This window comes from Myotis brandtii, unplaced genomic scaffold (genome assembly GCF_000412655.1).
Source record: "Myotis brandtii unplaced genomic scaffold, ASM41265v1 scaffold398, whole genome shotgun sequence".
In the NCBI taxonomy this organism is placed as follows: Eukaryota; Metazoa; Chordata; class Mammalia; order Chiroptera; family Vespertilionidae; genus Myotis; species Myotis brandtii.
Window position 1 is genome coordinate 1,341,596 of NW_005365280.1, and position 18,780 is coordinate 1,360,375.

The 18,780-nt window shown below is 40.8% G+C and overlaps 1 protein-coding gene across 13 annotated transcripts in view; it reads right to left on the reverse strand.

The window, feature by feature from the left end:
• ATXN1 (ataxin 1) overlaps positions 1-18,780 on the reverse strand; it is a 440,907-nt gene that overhangs the window by 258,195 nt on the left and 163,932 nt on the right. For 12 of the 13 annotated variants that reach the window (XR_001363440.1, XM_005873029.2, XM_005873027.2 and 9 more), the window contains one exon: positions 73-200. The exons of the other annotated variant lie outside the window; for it this stretch is intronic. The gene's annotated coding sequence lies outside the window, so the exon portion shown is untranslated. The remainder of the gene's footprint in view (positions 1-72; positions 201-18,780) is intronic. 13 annotated transcript variants of the gene reach the window in all.

Below are 18,780 nucleotides of genomic sequence, written 5' to 3' on the forward strand. Positions count from 1 at the left end.
AAAACCCACTATCTTGGGGACTTTACAATTAAATAATCATTATTTTTAGTTAAAGATTTTGGAGATATTTACCTGTACCATGTGCTTTCATCACAATGGAGAAACATAAGCAGTCGGCTCCTTCCCAGCAGGTCTTTTCACATGGATTTTGCTTGAGTAGAAAGTGTGGCAGTAGAAAACTCAGTGTAAAATGCCTAGACCTGTAAGTACAAAAACAATATTCCCACTGAGTGAGGCAGTTTGCTGTGACCTTCATTCACATTAACTGGTCAGAGAAAAAAGAAACACATGTGCATAATCTCTCTCTCTCTCTCTCTCTCTCTCTCTCTCTCTCTCTCTCTCTCTCTCTCTCTCTCTCTCTCTCTCTCTCTCTCTCTCTCTCTCTCTCTCTCTCTCTCTCTCTCTCTCTCACACACACACACACACACACACACACCCACCCACCTCTCCAGGGATGACAGGCTTCCCATCCTATCTTTTGACCTTAGGGGCATCACCAACAAATTAAGCCTGTTCCTTTCCCTCCTTCCCTGCTTAATGATTCCCAAACTTCAGAGAAATAAAAAATAGTTATTCTCCAGAAAATTTCAGGAACATCACTGAATTTGATACTCTCTCTGATTCCTATTAATCCTTCGCACACATCACCCCCACTCCATCACACTATTATTGACCAAAAAGCAGAGTCATTGCTGCACCTGACGCTCAGCACTTTGGTCTCTAGGCCCCATTGCTGAGCCAACATTGTTCATGGAGTCCATGCTCATAATTCCAGATTCCAGTCCTGTACCATCTCCCCAAAACTGATCTTGCTACCAACAATCCTGTACTTATTATTACCAAAAAAAAGTTAAACATTAAATCAACATCATCGTATTTTCCCCAGAGTTTAATATGCCCCTAAGTCTTAGCATTGCTCTTTTGGGATGTGACTATCCTTTGATTTTAATTACCAAGTCATATTGAAATCAACATGTTTATATTACAATTAAGGGTAGATTTATAGTTATTTTAGTAAATTAAAAGTACCAACAAATCCCAAATCTGGGTGCCAACACACTAAGGAAAAAACTAAAATCCAAGTCCTGCCTAACTGGCTAAATTTTATTAGGAAGAAGGCAGTTAAAATCAAGAGCCATATGGAAATCCCTTATTTAAAATACATAAAGAGAGGAATTTCTATACATTGTATCTATGGTGTAAAAAAAATACTTGTTTACCTATTTACAAGTCTTCATACTACATATAGATCTTAGAATCACTAACACAAAATAGATATGAGCATATCAAAGTTATTAATGGGTCACATATTGATTTCCCTTTTGTATACCTGCATAAATGTAGGTATGTGTGTACACTGTTCTGATTATGCCTCTGTGCTTTTGCGCATGCCACACCCTTCGATTAGCATAGTTTTCCACTGAGCTCAGATTCTTACCCTAGCCCCCAGGCCCAGTGCAATCCAGCCTTCATGCTCTTTGCCAGCCTGCACTCCAGCTTTTCTATCTTACCTTTAAGCCTTTAAAAGCACCTTGTTCTCCTAGCCCTCACTGCTGAATAACCTAGTTCTCTTCCCGAATAACCCACCTTCTTCATCAAGTGACCTGGTATCATTTTCTCCTTCTGCTCTCAGCTCAGTCCTGTTCTCAGAGAGCCTTTCCCGACCTCCTTAGCCAGGTCACTACCTTCTCCATACTTTTATAGAACCATTTTCCTGTGTTATACTGGTCACTTTTGAGGTTTTACATTTTTAGATAGATTCATTGATTGATGCTTGTTTCCGCCACTAATTAGTAAACTCAACGAAGGCAGAACACGTGTGCTCTTGTCTACCCTTTTATCCTCAATATTCAACACAATGCTTGGCACATTATTGGCACTCAATAAAAATCTGCTGAGTGAATAAATGAGGGAGGGAGGGAAGAACAACGCTTATCATAATTAGTGTTTGTTGAATTAATCTGCTGATGGCTTTTCAACACAGAGGATAAGGTCTGCATTCCTTTGAACAGCATGCAAGGCTCCTGGACCTGACCCCATCCAGCTATGCAGCTCCTCCAGCTTCACTTGACCCTCAGCACCTTGGAATCCCTGTAGCTCCCTGGCCAACCTTGCCTGGCTCCCACTCATCTCCACACTCTGGTCTATTCTGTTCCCGCTGCACAGCACCTCTTCAAACCCAGACTCATTCTTCAAGTCTCAGTGAGGGCTGCTCTTCTGTGAAGACCTCTCAACTACTTTCTGGGAAGCTGAGGCCCTCTTTTCCCACTCTTCTACAACACTCTCTGCTAGAAAACCAATTATCATATTTTCCTGTACTTGTGTTTTAAGCAAATCCATCTCTCCCAATGCATCGCAAGTCCCTTAAAGCAGTGGTTCTCAACCTTCTGGCCCTTTAAATACAGTTCCTCATGTTGTGGTGACCCCCAACCATAAAATTATTTTCGTTGCTACTTCATAACTGTAATGTTGCTACTGTTATGAATTGTAATGTAAATATCTGATATGCAGGATGGTCTTAGGCGACCCCTGTGAAAGGGCCGTTCGACCGCCGAAGGAGTCGCAACCCACGGGTTGAGAACCGCTGCCTGAAAGGCAAAGGAGGGGTAGTGCCTCATTACACTATCCTCAGAGTTAGCACATCAGCCTTGAACATAAATAGTCAACAAATAAATATTTGTTGAATGAAAGTATACATTTCATATGTGCAAAGCTCCACAGTTGACTATTTAAATATTTTAATATATGTAGTATATTTATTATTAAATGGTACGAGGCATAACAGTTATAAATTAATCTGTAAAATGGGGATAACACCTATCTCACAGAGTAGTTGGGAAAATTAAATAATATACCAGTAAAATGTTTAGCACAGAGCCCAGCACACTAGAAGCACCTAGAAATAGTAACTGTATAACCATCATTGTCAATATTACTATTAGGACAACCATGTTGAATTTATAATTCACGCTTCAAATTTAACAGTTTTATTTTATAATGACTCTTCCTACTAGTAAAACATTAATTAGCATTAGCATCTCTGTAAAGCCGTAAAATGTCTGAAAAGGCACTCAGCAGACCAAGGATAAAGGTGAGTCTTACTCACTACAGTCTATAATAATAAAAGCGTAATATGCTAATTAGACCAGACGTCCTTCAGGATGTCCTTCTGGACTAAGCCGGGGCTGCAGCTGCCATGGCTGCAAGGGAGGGATCCAGGCAGCCGCCCGTGGCTGCGAAGGCCTACTCTTGCAAGAATTTCGTGCTTCGGGCCTCTAGTATATGTATAAAGGCACAAAGCATCAACACAGAAGATGTATTGCTGTTCAGAAATTATCTATAAAATCTAAATGACAGAAACACCAAATATTATCATTCAAATGCCATAAATATTTAGCTTAAAGAATTAGGAATGTTTATTGCAAATTATTTCTTTTGCTAATAAAACAAGATATACATATTCATTTCTATTAATTACTGGACAGAGTAATATAACTTCTATAAATAAATATTATGTTTTAGCCTAATTAATATGCCAGAAAGTGTATGAATTAAGAGCAAACACATTATCTATTAAGTGCTATGCTGACTTAGATTTGTTGAAATTTAATGTAACAGACTTATGCAAAGAGGGGAAAAGAGGCAAGGCAATTCTGCAACAATATTTTTTTTAAATAATGTCAGAATGAATTGTTTACAAATGCTACCAGTGCACAGTTGAGCAGAATGAACTGGTAGTAATTTATTCTACCAAGAAACTTATCAGTCGTATGATGCCCTTTTTTAATATACTGGCCAAATTTAAATAATGACTACAAAAGTATTTCATATACTGTGTGCTACTGAAATATAAGGTACTATCATTACTGCATTTGAGATTTCTATTAATAATTCATCTTTACCTCTCTGATAAGTGATAAAACCCAAAGCAAGTCAGATTTCTAATTGGAGCTTAACCATTTTCTGAGAAGTATTAGAGCTACAGAAGGAAAATATTACAAAAATGCCAAGTTCTTAACTTCTAATTGTTTTACCACTAGAATGTTACACTACTTTTAAACTGAATTACAATTCTATTGATTGGCCACACACATTGACCAGTTTATTGCAAATATACTGTTCTCTACAATGTAATTAAGATGCAAAGGTAGAACAAATTTAGCCCAAAAAGTCCTAATTTATTTAGATAATTTTGGTCTGAATTTACTATTAATCTCATCATATGCTTGTAGGAAAAAAAATCTGGTGAACCCTTAAGAATATAAGGCAAAATTCCTCTTTATTTGTGCTGATTCCTATATCTGAAATTCTTCCTTTAAGATTCAGCTCAAATGCTCAGATGTCATTTCCTCTGTGATACGCTCCCACATACACTGTCTTTGTCCTGCTGTGCAATGATCTGTTTCCCTCTCTAGACTCTGTATCACCTTAAAATATCTGTATCTTTAGAAGGTAGTGTACAACATGATGACTATACTATAGTAAACACTGCTCTCTGGTATATATGGAAGTTGCTAAAAGTGTAAATTCTATGAGCTCTCATTACAAGAAAAAAAATGTCTCTATTTTTTATTTTTTGCATCTCCATGAGATGATGGATGTTAACTAAACTTACTATGGTAATCATTTCATGACATATGTAAGTCAAATCATTATACTGTATACCCTAAACTTACACAGTGCTGTATGACACTTATATCTCAATAAAACTGGAAAAAAAATTAAATCCAAAAATATATATTTGTATTATGCAAAATTTGAAACATACAAAAGAATGCATACAACATATATAATATATAAGATATTTGAAGCATAACAATAAAATGAACACCACACTTATTTAATGGAAATCGAGACCAAGCTTCTGCCTCCACAACACCAGCACGTCACGAATCATTCTATTCAGCTGCTTAATCATTCTATTCAGCTGATGAGTCCCAGAAGAGGTGCGCCCGCCTCCCCAGTACTGGCCAGCACTTCAGTGATGAATCTCTGTGGCAGAGAACCTCAGCACTCAGAGAAACACACACCAGCGCCAGACAGCGTTTTCCACTTTTATTGTCATTCTTATTCCCACATGGACCACTTTCTCACGTATCCGCTTTTCATTTTTCAAAACCAAACCTATGAGCCTGTGACAACTTGCCTGGCTGAGTAACATATTACATCATCATCCACATGCCAAATCCTACCTCACTCGAAAGGCCAGAAAAGAACAGTGGGCAGCAAAACAAGTTTCTCATCGTAACCTATCCAGGCTGATTGTCCACATTCGAAACTATTAGTCACTGTTGGGACAATAAACATGGATTTTCTAAGCGGTCACCAAGCCTTAGTTCAGGGTTCTCTTTCCTCCAGGCCTTGTGGTTTTCTAGGCATTCAGTAGGAAGAGGGATACAGAGGGCTCCTGTGTCTTCTATCTCATTCCATTTAGCAACTGTCAGCCTCACCCTATATCCTCAGCCACACGAAGGACTCCAGGGACTTCCTGTCAGACCACACCTTCTGACCACTCCTGTGTGATGTCAAGATATGGGGGACTATGAAACGGGGCTATGACATGAAATAGGTAGAATGTGGGAGCAACAAGGGAAAATTCTGGCTTATTATCTTATCATAAAATATCTGTATCTTTAGAAGGTAGTGAACAACATGATGACTATACTATAGTAAACACTGCTCTCTGGTATATATGGAAGTTGCTAAGTGTAAATTCTATGAGTTCTCATTACAAGAAAAAAAAATGTCTTTCTTTCTTCTTTATTTTTTGCATCTCCATGAGATGATGGGTGTTAACTAAACTTACTATGGTAATCATTTCATGACACATGTAAGTCAAATCATTATACTGTATACCCTAAACTTACACAGTGCTGTATGACACTTATATCTCAATAAAACTGGAAAAAAAATTAAATCCAAAAATATATATTTGTATTATGCAAAATTTGAAACATACAAAAGAATGCATACAACATATATAATATATAAGATATTTGAAGCATAACAATAAAATGAACACCCATAAACTGGCCATCCTATTTAAGATATTACAGGTATTGCTGCATCTACCTATGTGCTACTTTCCCACACTCTCCCTCTCCTCTTCTCCAGAGGTAACCCAAATCCTAAATTTTGAATGTATTATTCCCTTAATATATAATTTTGCTTGATTTTGAAATTTATGAACAATTTTTATCATACTGTATGTTGTCTTCTATGGCTGTTTTTTTTTTCACACAATGCTGTATCTAAGATTTAATAAGTTGTTGCAAGTAGCAGTTCACTCATTTTCACTGCTGTATAATATTACCTTGTGTGAATTTGTCACTATCCTTCTACTGATGGAGTTAATTTTTTTTACCTTCTAATGTTATTTTTTTCTATTAGAAACAATGTTGTTTCCATTAGAAATAATACAAATAAGCAAAGTTTCTCCGGGGTGCTGCCTAAGAATGGATTGGCTGGGTCACAGATTACATGAATATTCACTCTTACATAATCCTGCTGAATCGTTTTCTGAAATGGCTATGCCAATCTATACTTCTACAGTAGTGCACCCAATCATTTTCTAAACTGTTAAAAATTGTTTTAAAATCAGGAGATCTAACTGACCTACAAGTTGTGTTTTTATTGTATAGGCTCAAGTCACGAATATCCATAAAGAAATAATGTCTTATATCTCTCTCTCACATAAGTGAAGACCAAAGTATAAACTCACCAAACAAATGAACTACTTCCTAAGATATGCTTAATTTTTCCACCTTCAAATCAGACATTAACTAATAACTAAGACTGGGCTGAGGATAAATAATTTGAAGGTTCCATGTAGCTTCATTTCCTAATCATTCAATTCTTAAGCAAGGTGGCTACCAAAGGTATCCAAGAATGCTCTAGAATACAGTAGGGCCCATGGACCAAAACTGCCCACGTGAAACAGGAAGTCATGTATCAACTTAAAATACACAAAACTATAGCAAAGCAAGAGAATTCTTTATTTCTTTCAATATTACAGAGCAGAGGAAGAGATAACTGAGAGGAGGAAACGCCTCACTAGCTTTTATTTTAGAATAGCAAATCATAAAAACCTTTGCCGTGAGGTTCTGACAGGCTTGGGCTTAGAGAGAAAGGCTCTTCCCTCTCCCAAAGACCAAGGTCAGAGCTTGAGGCTATTGCACCTATAGCCCTAGATCAGTGATGGTGAACCTTTTGAGCTCGGCGTGTCAGCATTTTGAAAAACCCTAACTTAACTCTGGTTCCGTGTCACATATAGAAATTTTTTGATATTTGCAACCATAGTAAAACAAAGACTTATATTTTTGATATTTATTTTATATATTTAAATGCCATTTAACAAAGAAAAATCAACCAAAAAAAATGAGTTCACGTGTCACCTCTGACACACGTGTCATAGGTTCGCCATCACTGTCCTAGATCAAAGTTTGAGCTCCATGCCGAAACCGGTTTGGCTCAGTGGATAGAGCGTCGGCCTGTGGACTGAAGGGTCCCGGGTTCGATTCCGGTCAAGGGCATGTACCTTGGTTTCGGGCATATCCCCAGTGGGAGATGTGCAGGAGGCAGCTGATCGATGTTTCTCTCTCATCGATGTTTCTAACTCTCTATCTCTCTCCCTTCCTCTCTGTAAAAAATCAATAAAATATATTAAAAAAAAAAAAAGTTTGAGCTCCAAATCAGCCAGTTCGACATCTCTACCCCATGTGTAGCCAAGGGTCTGAATGTAGAGTTAGCAAATAAAGAGCATGGGCGGGGGGAGAGGGGGTAAAGAATACAATGAACTAGCAGCAGGAGAACCCATAGCAGACACTGCAGTGTATTAGGAGAGGAATTAGTCGATTTTTCTTTAACTGACCTGCACTGAGACTAGGGCCAAAGTCCTTGAGACAATCAGTTTTGGCCAATATTGTTAACAGTTTTGACTTTCTTCTACATAGCCATTTACTAGCAGTAGCAACCACTAGCTGAATTTTAAATGATCCTGACCACGTTTTCACACTTTCTCCATTCTGGTCTCTTTCTTACTGGTGAACCCCAACAAGTAGGGCCTGTGTCTGAAAGGCATGCAGTGAGGGGAGAAGGAAGAATTGGAGGCCTTCCCGTATACAATGGATGTCTCTGAAGAACTGAATGTGCAAAAAGTAAAACCAACAAGTATTTGCTGTAGTTCCTGGTGAGCACCTATCTGGGATTTTTTTGCTATCTATCATTGAGGTCTTATGCTTCTTATTAGATTCTCACACTGTTTGTTTTTTTTAATTGATTTCATAGAGAGGAGAGGGAGAGAGGAAGAGAGGGAGGAAGGGAGAGAGAGATTTGTTGCACTATTTACGCATTCATTGGTCTATTCTTGTATGTGCCCCAAGCGAGATCGAATCCCACACCTTCTCATATCCAGATGACGCTCTAACCAACTGAGCTCCCTGGCCAGAGCTAGGTTCTCAACTGTTTTAATTAATTATGGCTAAGGGGCCTTATTATTTTTTTAATCTTCATCCAAGGATATGTTTTTATTGATTTTCAGAGAGAGAGGAAGGGAAAGAGAGTAACATCCATGTCAGAGTGAAGCATTTATCAGTTGCTTCTGCACACATTCTGTGTCCCACCAGGGATCAAACCCTCAACCTGAATATGTGCCCTACCTGGGATTCAAACCCACAACCTTTTTGGTGTATGGTATGATGCTCCAACCACTGAGTCACCCGGCCAGGGCTAAGGGACCTTATTTTAATCTCAGTGGTGGTGCCTTCTCTTGTCAATCCAGTAAGCTAGCCAGGCAGTGTTGAGGGAGCAAGACTTTCCTTGTTAGTCAAGAAAGCTCTCCCAATCCTGTTTAGTTTCTAAGAGTGTGGTAACAAAGCAACCCTATTTTGACATATAGTACCTGGCACTGGGTGACCATATATGGGGCGGGGGGAGGGGGGGAGGAGGCTGTGTGAATGTGTCTGTAACCCCAGATGAAGCTCCAAATTACAAAATACCTTTCAAGAGCGGCAAAATTATTAAAATCACCATATTTTAAAGAATCCCTTTGCAACACTGATTGTATTAAAATATATTCATTTCCCATAACTACAAAAAGCTTATATTTAAAATGACTTCGTATGCCGAAACCAGTTTGGCTCAGTGGATAGAGCGTCGGCCTGCGGACTGAAAGGTCCCAGGTTCGATTCCGGTCAAGGGCATGTACCTGGGTTGCGGGCACATCCCCAGTAGGAGATGTGCAGGGGGCAGCTGATCGATGTTTCTCTCTCATCGATGTTTCTAACTCTCTATCTCTCTCCCTTCCTCTCTGTAAAAAATCAATAAAATATATTTAAAAAATAAAAAAAAAATACAATGACTTCGTATTCTGATGTTATATTAAATGTGTGTGGCTTTTTATTCAGCAACTAGACTATCTTTTCAGAATTCTGTACTACATAGTGTTTCAAGAGGCACCAGTAAGTCCTCCCCCTATTCCTTTAAACTCCTGTGGGAACTGAGGTCAGGACCTCCTACCAGGTGGAGGCTGCTTGAAATACTACAGCAGCACAAAGGCGAGCCCTTTCCCAAGGCAAAACGGGGCTGAGGACAAATCTTCAGCCAGGGCTATGCTCTCCACCGTCAGGGCACAGAGAACGAAAATGCTAAACATTCATTATAAGATCTTGCAAAGGAGCTGTTTCAACAAGCTGGACCACCCACTGAACATATCAGCTCCTCCTCTCTTGCCTTTGCTGCCACAAGGCCCTCCTTCCCGCCCCATGACTGGCTGTCCGCAGGCTCTGGCCACACCTCCAAGGCTCTGAGGAGGAGGGACCACTGGCTGCTTCTAACCCCCTCCTCCTAGCACAGGGGCTTCCCAGCACCCACTGGGGAGCGCCACCGATCTGGGACAGGAGCCCGCAGCGGCTCAGCTCCCTGGCCGCCTGCCAGAAGCTGAGCTCCTACTCCTTTCTACAAGAGGCATGGTGAGCAAATTAGAGGTTATAAACACCTCTGGTGGAAGGAGGAAAATTCCTTTGGGCTTTGTAAAGGAACTTCATCAGCAGCAACTGTCTCCAAGGTATAAGAGGGATGTGCTCACCCAGGCCCCTCTGCCCTGCTGGGCATATGTGGAAAACACCTTTGAAAGCTGGTGTTTCACAGTTACGGCAGCAATGCAGGAAAATGTTTCTCTGAAAAGAATGTCTCTCATGTTCGAGGACATTGCTGGCCCCTGATAGGTAGCATAAAGCTATTTTCAATGGAAGGAGCAGCATATTCAAGAATGTAGTGCTGCCAAATCCACTGGAAGTAAAATATCTGGGCTTCTAACAGGAGCTCGAGTTTTATTAGGAAATCAGGAAAGCACACACCTCTGGCCAGGGACAGCAAAGAAAAGCAGCTGCGTTCTAATTTGTGCGGAAAATAGAAGCCATTTTCCAGCAATCTAGAACTAAGTAAAAGCGGCAAAGTCCACGAAGAAGAACGATACTTTGATGCACGTTAGGTAGTTCCTCACACCTTGCAGGAGCTGGTTGCCAATATGGTATGCTTTTAAGATAACAACCCTCCAACAACTCACTGATACCTGAAATTCCATAATTAGTCTTACCTTTGGTTTAAAGATTTTCTCTTTAAATATCAGAATAAGTATGCTACCTTGGAAGTGGAATATCCAGATATCAAAAAAAAAAAGAAAGAAAAAAATAAAAGAAATAGACACACGCATAGGAAGAGAACAGGTTTTGAATCTAAGCTGAATATTAATCCTAGCACCAGCCATCTCTATAACTTTGGGGAGGTTACTTACTGGCTTGACTCGGAAACTCATCAGCTGTGAAATGAGTCAAATACCTGTCTCAGAAGGTGGGTGCAAAGCTAAGTTCGATTATGTATACAAAACTATGTGGCGCCCAGACGACACACATGGTAGGTATCCAAACACTAGCCTTTCTCTCCCTTTTTTTAGAGCAGGCCATGATAAGGGAGCAAGTGAGGACAACAAATAAGATGCTCAAAACTTGGAGGGAAAGCAGGGGAGGGTGGGGGTTAGGGGGAAAGATCAACCAAAGGACTTGTATGCATGCATATAAGCATAAGTGATGGATGTGGACAACAGTGGGTGAGGGCAGGATTGGGGGGGTGAGGGGACATTGGGGGGATAAGGACACATTTGTAATATCTTATTCAATAAAGGAAAATAAAATAAAATAAAAAATAAATTTAAAAAAAACAATAAGAAGGGCTGGCTTCCTGGGGTGGAAACAATAAGGTCAGCGAAGGTGGGGATGGGGGTGGCGGGAGAAAAGGGCACCTGGAGCCTGGTGACAGGATCTGTCTCACAAATGTGGTGAGGTCATCTCTGCTCCAGGGCACAGGGTTGCTTCAGGCTGACATTTATTCCTAATGTTGACAGGCTAGCAAGACTGTGATCTTAGATACTGGCCTGTACCAAATAGCCAGGCCTCGCCTCCTGGGGAGATGAAAAGTTGGGGTACATCTGAACAGCAGTACAACAGAGTCACGGCAGGGGAGTAGGAGCAGGTGAAGCTATGACCAGGTGGCAGGCAGGCCAGTCAGCAGAAGACACTAAGAGCAGCTTCTACCTGGCTAAAGCCCAGTGATGCCTTCAGAGCCCACTGACCCCACAGTCCAGGTGAGTGGATTTGGACACCGTCCCACCGACTTACCAAGGACTGTCCCACACCAAAGTGCGTAGCCAAAGATGGTTTTCTTTTCCTTGCATCAGCACCTCCACACTCAGGGATCATCCCTTATCTCATCCTGAAGAGCCAGTCATCACCATCTTCCAAGTCAGGGGTGGGGAACCTTTTTTCTGCCAAGGGCCATTTGAATATTTCTAAGATCATTCGCAGGCAATACAAAATTATCAACTTAAAAAGTAGCCTGCTATATATGGTCAAACATTTCATTAACTCACCCCTAAAGCCTTGGCAGGGCCAGACCAAATGATTTCGCAGGCATTATAGGGCCTGCAGGTCAGACGTTCCCCACCCCTACTCCAAAGCATCGCACCACACATCTCACCAATTGCTCAGGTGAATGGACCAATCAGAGAGGGCTAAAAATGGTAGGAGGGGAAGGGCTCTAGAGCAGGCTGTTGCGGAAATATATTTTTAGGCCGAGACTTTCAGAATCCAAAAGGCCACTACGCAGGAGATAAACCCTGCAAATATTTCCTTTGATAACTGTTGGCCATAAAAACAAGCCTAACCTGAATGGATAGGAAGGAGAGAGGTATTTTTAATAATAAGCAGTAACAACAATACATGTAACTGTGACATTACTTAGAAACATTATCTGAAATAAATTTTAAAATTCCAGTTGACCTTTCTCTGGTATACTTTTGAGTCATTTCCTCCTTCCTTCCTATCATGAGCTGTGTGCACAAAGAATGCAGCACATTTTTAATATTAGTCTGAGCAAAACCACAATGAAAGGTAAGTAAAAGCATCATACAATGCTCCCCAAAGCCAAAGGGACTGATTTTAGAGTGTATACATCAGTTATTATATTCCATCAGCACAGATAATTAAAAGTTGGCCACATAATAATATTAAACAGCAGGCACAACTTTTGAAAATTTCTCCTTGGTATTAGCTATGCAAAAACTGACTGAATGTTCAATGCTAATCAAATTCATCTCTTCTTAAGAGCGGTGTATAATAAATGGGTCACCTAAAAGGAATGCTTTGAACAGAATGCTTCACTATTGTCTGATTATTCTAAATTTAAAACTCCAACAAAGGAAAGGATTATTCTTCTTGAGGTTCAGAATTCACGAGGATTTGGTAATGAAATTCCTTTAGGAGAGCAAATAAAAAAATTGCTACCTACAAGCTGCCCGTATTTTATGTGTGTATAATGTTTCTAAATCAAAGTCATCATTCACTCAGCAACAAATGTTTGTTTGAATAAATGAATGAAAGAGAAGGCCTCAAAATACAAGTTTAATTACCTATGCGTTATGAATCAGGCAGCAACTTTAATCATCCCCAAGTGCACAGGCTGAGATGAGCTAAATGTCAGCTCTCACCAAGCCGACCATAAGCCAGTCCTGGAAACTGAAGTCATGTCCTTTAATTCTTAGAAAATGACCCAGCTGTGAGGGCCTGTTGCTTAGCTGCCTTGCTGCAAACTCACAATTTGGAATGCAGGTTATCTAGGCCAGGTGAGGTAAGATTAAGGAAGCATAACAAAGCCGGGTTTGTTCCTGAAATTATACAGGCAGTCCAAAAAAATAAAAGAAAAGAAAAAAATCAAAATGTAAACACTGAAAGTGAGATTAATATTAATATTAATGTCTTCACTCTAATGAAGCACATAGAGCAAATTACTCAGTGCTAGAATTGACACTGTACCAAGAGCAAGAAAAAAAAAAAGTGCCTGCAGGAGACTGGATGAGAGGTGGAGCACAAGGCCCCCCAGGCAGCTTTGAGTTTATTCTTCCAGCAACACTGCTAACACCCACCTTTTCCATTCTGATCTAACAGGATGCAATCCCAGGACTGGACAGACACTGCAAAATGTTTCAATAACACAGAGGAGAAATACAACTAGAATTTTTGCAAGTGGAATCTATTTTGCAAGCAGAAAATTCTCATGCACTTCAGAGTGAAGGTTCTTAAAACATAGGTCTTAAAGTTTTCAAAATCCATGCCCAGGGAATTAATATCACCCCACTAAGCTGCCCTTTGTGAGCTAAGCCTACACAAAAGCACCTGCCCCAACTTCTATTTTTCTGATGCCAGAGGAAGATGAAGCAGAGCTGTCCTGACCCACATTGTAAGGTAGGTATAGGCCATCTACAGAATCCTTCCCCTTTCGTCCCCTGAAGGTGCCTCCCCTTAAGGCTCCAGGGGTTTCTGCTCTGTGATTCTTTTCCACCTCCGCCCTGTCAACGTTAACAACAGTGAAACATTATAGCGTTTCAGTATGAATATACTTCGGTCTTTTTTTTGCCTTCCTAAACAATATTTGTGCTTTAAACCTTTTTTTTAAACATATATTTTTATTGATTTTAGAGAGGAAGAGAGAGGGAGAGAGAAATAGAAACATCAATGATGAGAAAGAATCACTGATCGGCTGCCTCCTGCACATCCCCTACTGGGAAGCGAGCCTGCAACCAGGGCATGTGCCCTTGACCTGAATCGAACCTGGGTCCCTTTGGTCCGCAGGCCGACGCTTTATCCACTGAGCCAAACCAGCTAGGGCTGTGCTTTAAACCTTTTAATTTTTAATTGAGGAAATCAAAAACTTTACTTGCCTTTAAATTCCAATATCAGCCAGGCAACATTCTGAATTGAGAGACAGGTTTAGGTAATTTTTGAAAGTTTATTTTGCTCCATCTTAAGGCCTGCCATAAAGATGAAAATATGCTGAAACCACAAGCTGGGTTCATACTCCTCTGTGACCTAACTCTGAGCCTTAGTTATGCATTTGTAAAGTAGGGATTCTTATAGTATCATGTAACATAATATAACAACAATTATGAGATAATAAATATGAAGTTGCTGACAAATATAAAGCCTACATTACCTCAGACAGAGCACAATGGTTCTAGAGCCGGTTAAGTGCAGCTCAGGCTGACCCAGCCAGATAGGCTCAAGTTGCCTAGAATCACTGGGAACTGGAAGAGCCTGGTTCTTATCAGTTTCTAGGAGCTCATGGCCTCAGGCCATGGCGCCAGGCGCCCCCTAAAGGCAGAACTGAGGTTAGTCCTTTTCCCAGTTACCTTTCTCCTTTCCCTGCCTGAGAGCATCTATGGTAAGCCCTACCCACACCTCTCCTCCACTAATGCCCAATAACCATGCAGCGCAACATCAGTTATGGAAGTTACCTTTTTATGAGAACAGTAAATTCTGTTTTATATGTTCAGACTTCCTATTTTGTGATGTATGTTAACTGCAGGGTTTGGGAACCAGAATGGACATTAGGGAGATCCCTTACTCTAACTCTTTCATTTCACAGATGTAGTAAGAGACTTAGAGAGGACATGCTTTCCTGAGGCCTTAAGGGAACTAGTTTAGGGCAGACCTGGGGATATAACAGGCTGCTTGTGATCCCCGTACTGCTCCAAGCTGTCCTTAAAATACTGTGCGCTTAGAAGATGCTGCAGGGACTCAAACCCTTCTCCCTCAAGTTGCAAAACCATTTACTCACCATTCAGAAATTTTCGAAGAGCAAACAAGTATGGTACTCAGAGAAAGGGTAAGCTCAGGAATAGAGATGCTGGGGCTCTAGATTAAGCAACTTTGGGGTGATATGAGCTTAGAAAAACTTACAGACTCCCCTTAAGGAAGTCAATAGGAGAGTCCATGTGGTACAGTAAAAAAAAAAAAAAATGTAGGTTATTCAGTCAGAGACCCAGGAATGACCCTCAAAACTTACTACTTATTTGGCCCTAAGACAGTTTAGAGAGACTTCCCAAGTCTATATTCCCTTAACCACGAAATGGGTATGATGATGCTACTAATTCAAAAAGCTGTGGGATTTGGTGAAATTCTCATTAATAACACCTAGCACAGCACATATACTTAATCAATATTCAATATTCAATCAATATTTCTTTACTACAGAATTCTTGTGTAGCGCCACTAAGAAATCCTCACTTTTAAACGTATGTGGTGGGTACTTGGATGGTAAAAGGCCAGGGATATATTATTTCATAGATAACCTTGGAAATCATGTTTCAAAGTGTCAGTATTATATTTGGGTATAATTTGAAAATAGAATGTCAGTGTCTAGAGTGGGAAATCTAAGGAACAATTGTAAGAGACAAGTCTGTTTCCGTCTGACATTTCAAACACACGAAAATGTATCCATCTGCCTCAGGCAACTACGGTCAGTTGTTAGGAAACACCTCTTGATTTACATCAAAATGTGTTCACAGAAAACAAAGATACCATAGGTCAAGGGTATGCCCAAAGCATTCCTCTTTGATCCCTGATGATAGCTTCTTGCTTATTTTTCACATGAAAAATACATATCTAAGAAAACGATCACAGATCCTAATGTGGCCAACCGCAGGAATGCAGCTCACAACACATCCTTCCAGGCGACCAGGAGCTGGTGTGCAACGCCCCAGGCTGCAGAGGAGGAAGCTGTCCGGTCTGCAGACACATGCCCCTCAACCTGTGGCGAGTCAACAGGACTGTGCATATGTCTTCTCATCACGTCCCCTCCCCATATAACTCTATCAGCAAATGTGAGATCAGACTCTGGGAAGGGAAGAAGTCAGTGTGTGTCTTATGCTATAAACGAATCTCCAGCTGAAACTGCTCAGTGCACATTTCAGTAGGAGCCACTGACTCTGCTGCAGTCGGAGCATTAGCCCAGGCCGGTTCCACACAACCCCGGCAACCCAGCAATACCGCCTCTCTGTTCTAGACCACCCTGTGACCTGATGCCTCAGCAGGCCACACACACACACACACACACACACACACACACACACACACACACACACACACTACAAGGTCTCGCTTTTTCTGAGTCACCTTTGTTGACAATCATTGAAGCTGGACCAGTGAAAGGGGAGAAAATGCTAGTCAAAAAATAAAGCTCCCCTGGACCCATTGCGCCCCTGGCCCAGCCTCTACCTGTGTGCACCTCACTTCTATTTTGTTGCTTCTGACTACTCTGTGTTCAGATGTGGAGAGGACCATTTTTTTCACTCTTACTCGGAAATGTGACACTATTGTTCTTTGTTTCCTTAAAATAAGTGGGCATTCTTGCTCTCCCTAGTAAGAGAGGGCCTGCAAGAATTACTGGAGTTTCTGGGGTGAAGTGACCTGCTGCTAGGCTGAGAAACCAGAACCTGATTGCCAGCACCAGGGGGAGAAGTGCAAAGGGGAAACAGGCATCGTTCTGGACCATAAACATTATTACAGGCAAGTGGCTGCTGCTCCGTGGGGTTCTTCTGTACCTAATTGGACCATGCAGCATGACACTCCTGGGGACCATTACAGACACACAGGTGTAGCTTACTACATACAAAGGCTGCGCATCTGACAATTTTTGTGAGAGCCCAACTTTTCTAAATTACTTTATGTGCTGAGTGTCCTGGGGGAGTACATTATTTCAGAGGGCTCCATAAATGTTTTGTAAATTTCACAGCCGTTTCTGTTTGTGTTTTAGAAGGGCAGATCTTTGAATATCAGATTTTCTTCAAGACATCTCTCCCCTACCCTTACTCTCTCTGCCTTGAGAGCGTATCTTCAATCTCAACACCAGTAACAGAAGAATGTTCTATTTTTTTTTATCCTCACCCAAGGATATTTTACTATTGATTTTTAGAGAGAGTGGAAGAAAGAGGGAGAGACAGAGAAACATCAATATGAGAGAGACACATTGGTTGCCTCCCACACATGCCCCAACCAGGGCCGGGGAGGAGCCTGCAACTGAGGTACATGCCCTTGACCAAAATCAAACCCGGGACCCTTCAGTCCATAGGCCCAATGCTCTATCCACTGAGCCAAACCAGCCAGGGCCAGAAGAATGTTATATGGGGGAATGTGGACCATTGCTGGGAAACAGAGGGCAGCAGACACGTGCCATCACCATGAACACATTTTGCCAGGTAGACCGTAGGAAGCAGAACATAAAAGGCTGACCCAGAGTTATCACTCGTGATTCTCCTTGACAAAGTGGTGCAGCATTGCGAGAAGAGATCCTGATGTAAAATTAGTAAGTAATAGTCCTAAACTGGGGGAGTGAAAGCTGCAGGTGAGGGCTGGTCAAGAAACAGAAGGTACAGGAATAGGAGAACTAAGCACACGCCCTGCCATGTCTGAGGTTTTGTCACTATGAGGTCTCCCTACATCACAGGGTTCTGACGCCAGAAGAATTCAGTCACCATTACAGCCTTGGGGGTGTGGAGTGAAGCTGGGGTGAGGGAGAAATCCAGGATCAGAAGATGGTCACATGGACAGTGGCTTCACCCAACACAAAGAAACTACACAGAGAACCCCAATAGAGACTGCCCATGCGCCAGCTCCCTCCCAGTCTATACAGCTGGCTGATGGGACACATACCTGGCTTGCTAGATTTTTAAGAACCAAGCTTTTAGCTTCAGACTGAGTGAAGGAATCTAATCTTTTCCAGACAGTGCAGGAACCACCTGAGAACAAATTCCAGGCCAGGCTATACTTTTCACCATTAAATGACGAGTGAATTAAAAATAGGCAACATTGGTGACTTGGTGGCATAACAACAAAAAACATCCAAGAAATGAAAGAAGATAATTTTGAAAATTATTGACTATACTGAAAATAGAAATACGTTTTAGATAAGATATGACTTTGCCTGCAAAAAGAATAGATACTGACTCTGAAACAAGACATGAAAGATAAGGTATGACAAGTGAATGAAACCAGAAACTGACTGAGTTACAAAACAAAACAAAAAAACATTAGGAATTTTTCAATTATAAGTTTTTAAAAATATAACTGGAAGCTACATAAGGACCAAAGAAAAGGAAAGACAATACTCTGTAAAATCAAATCAGTGATGTGAAGAATTTAAAAAATTATATCAACATGAAAAGCAAAAAGACATATTATAATAGATATTCAAGCCAAGATATTTCTGATTCCTGAAGTAATCAGGACAAATACCAGAGAAGCAATTATTAAAGATATAATGTAAGAAAACTTTTCTAAACTGAAGAAATACCCGATTCCCAGGCCAGAAAAGAAAATAAAGCTCACTCTGTACAAGAAAAGAATTAATGAAAACTGGCATACACATACACACACACACACACACACACACACA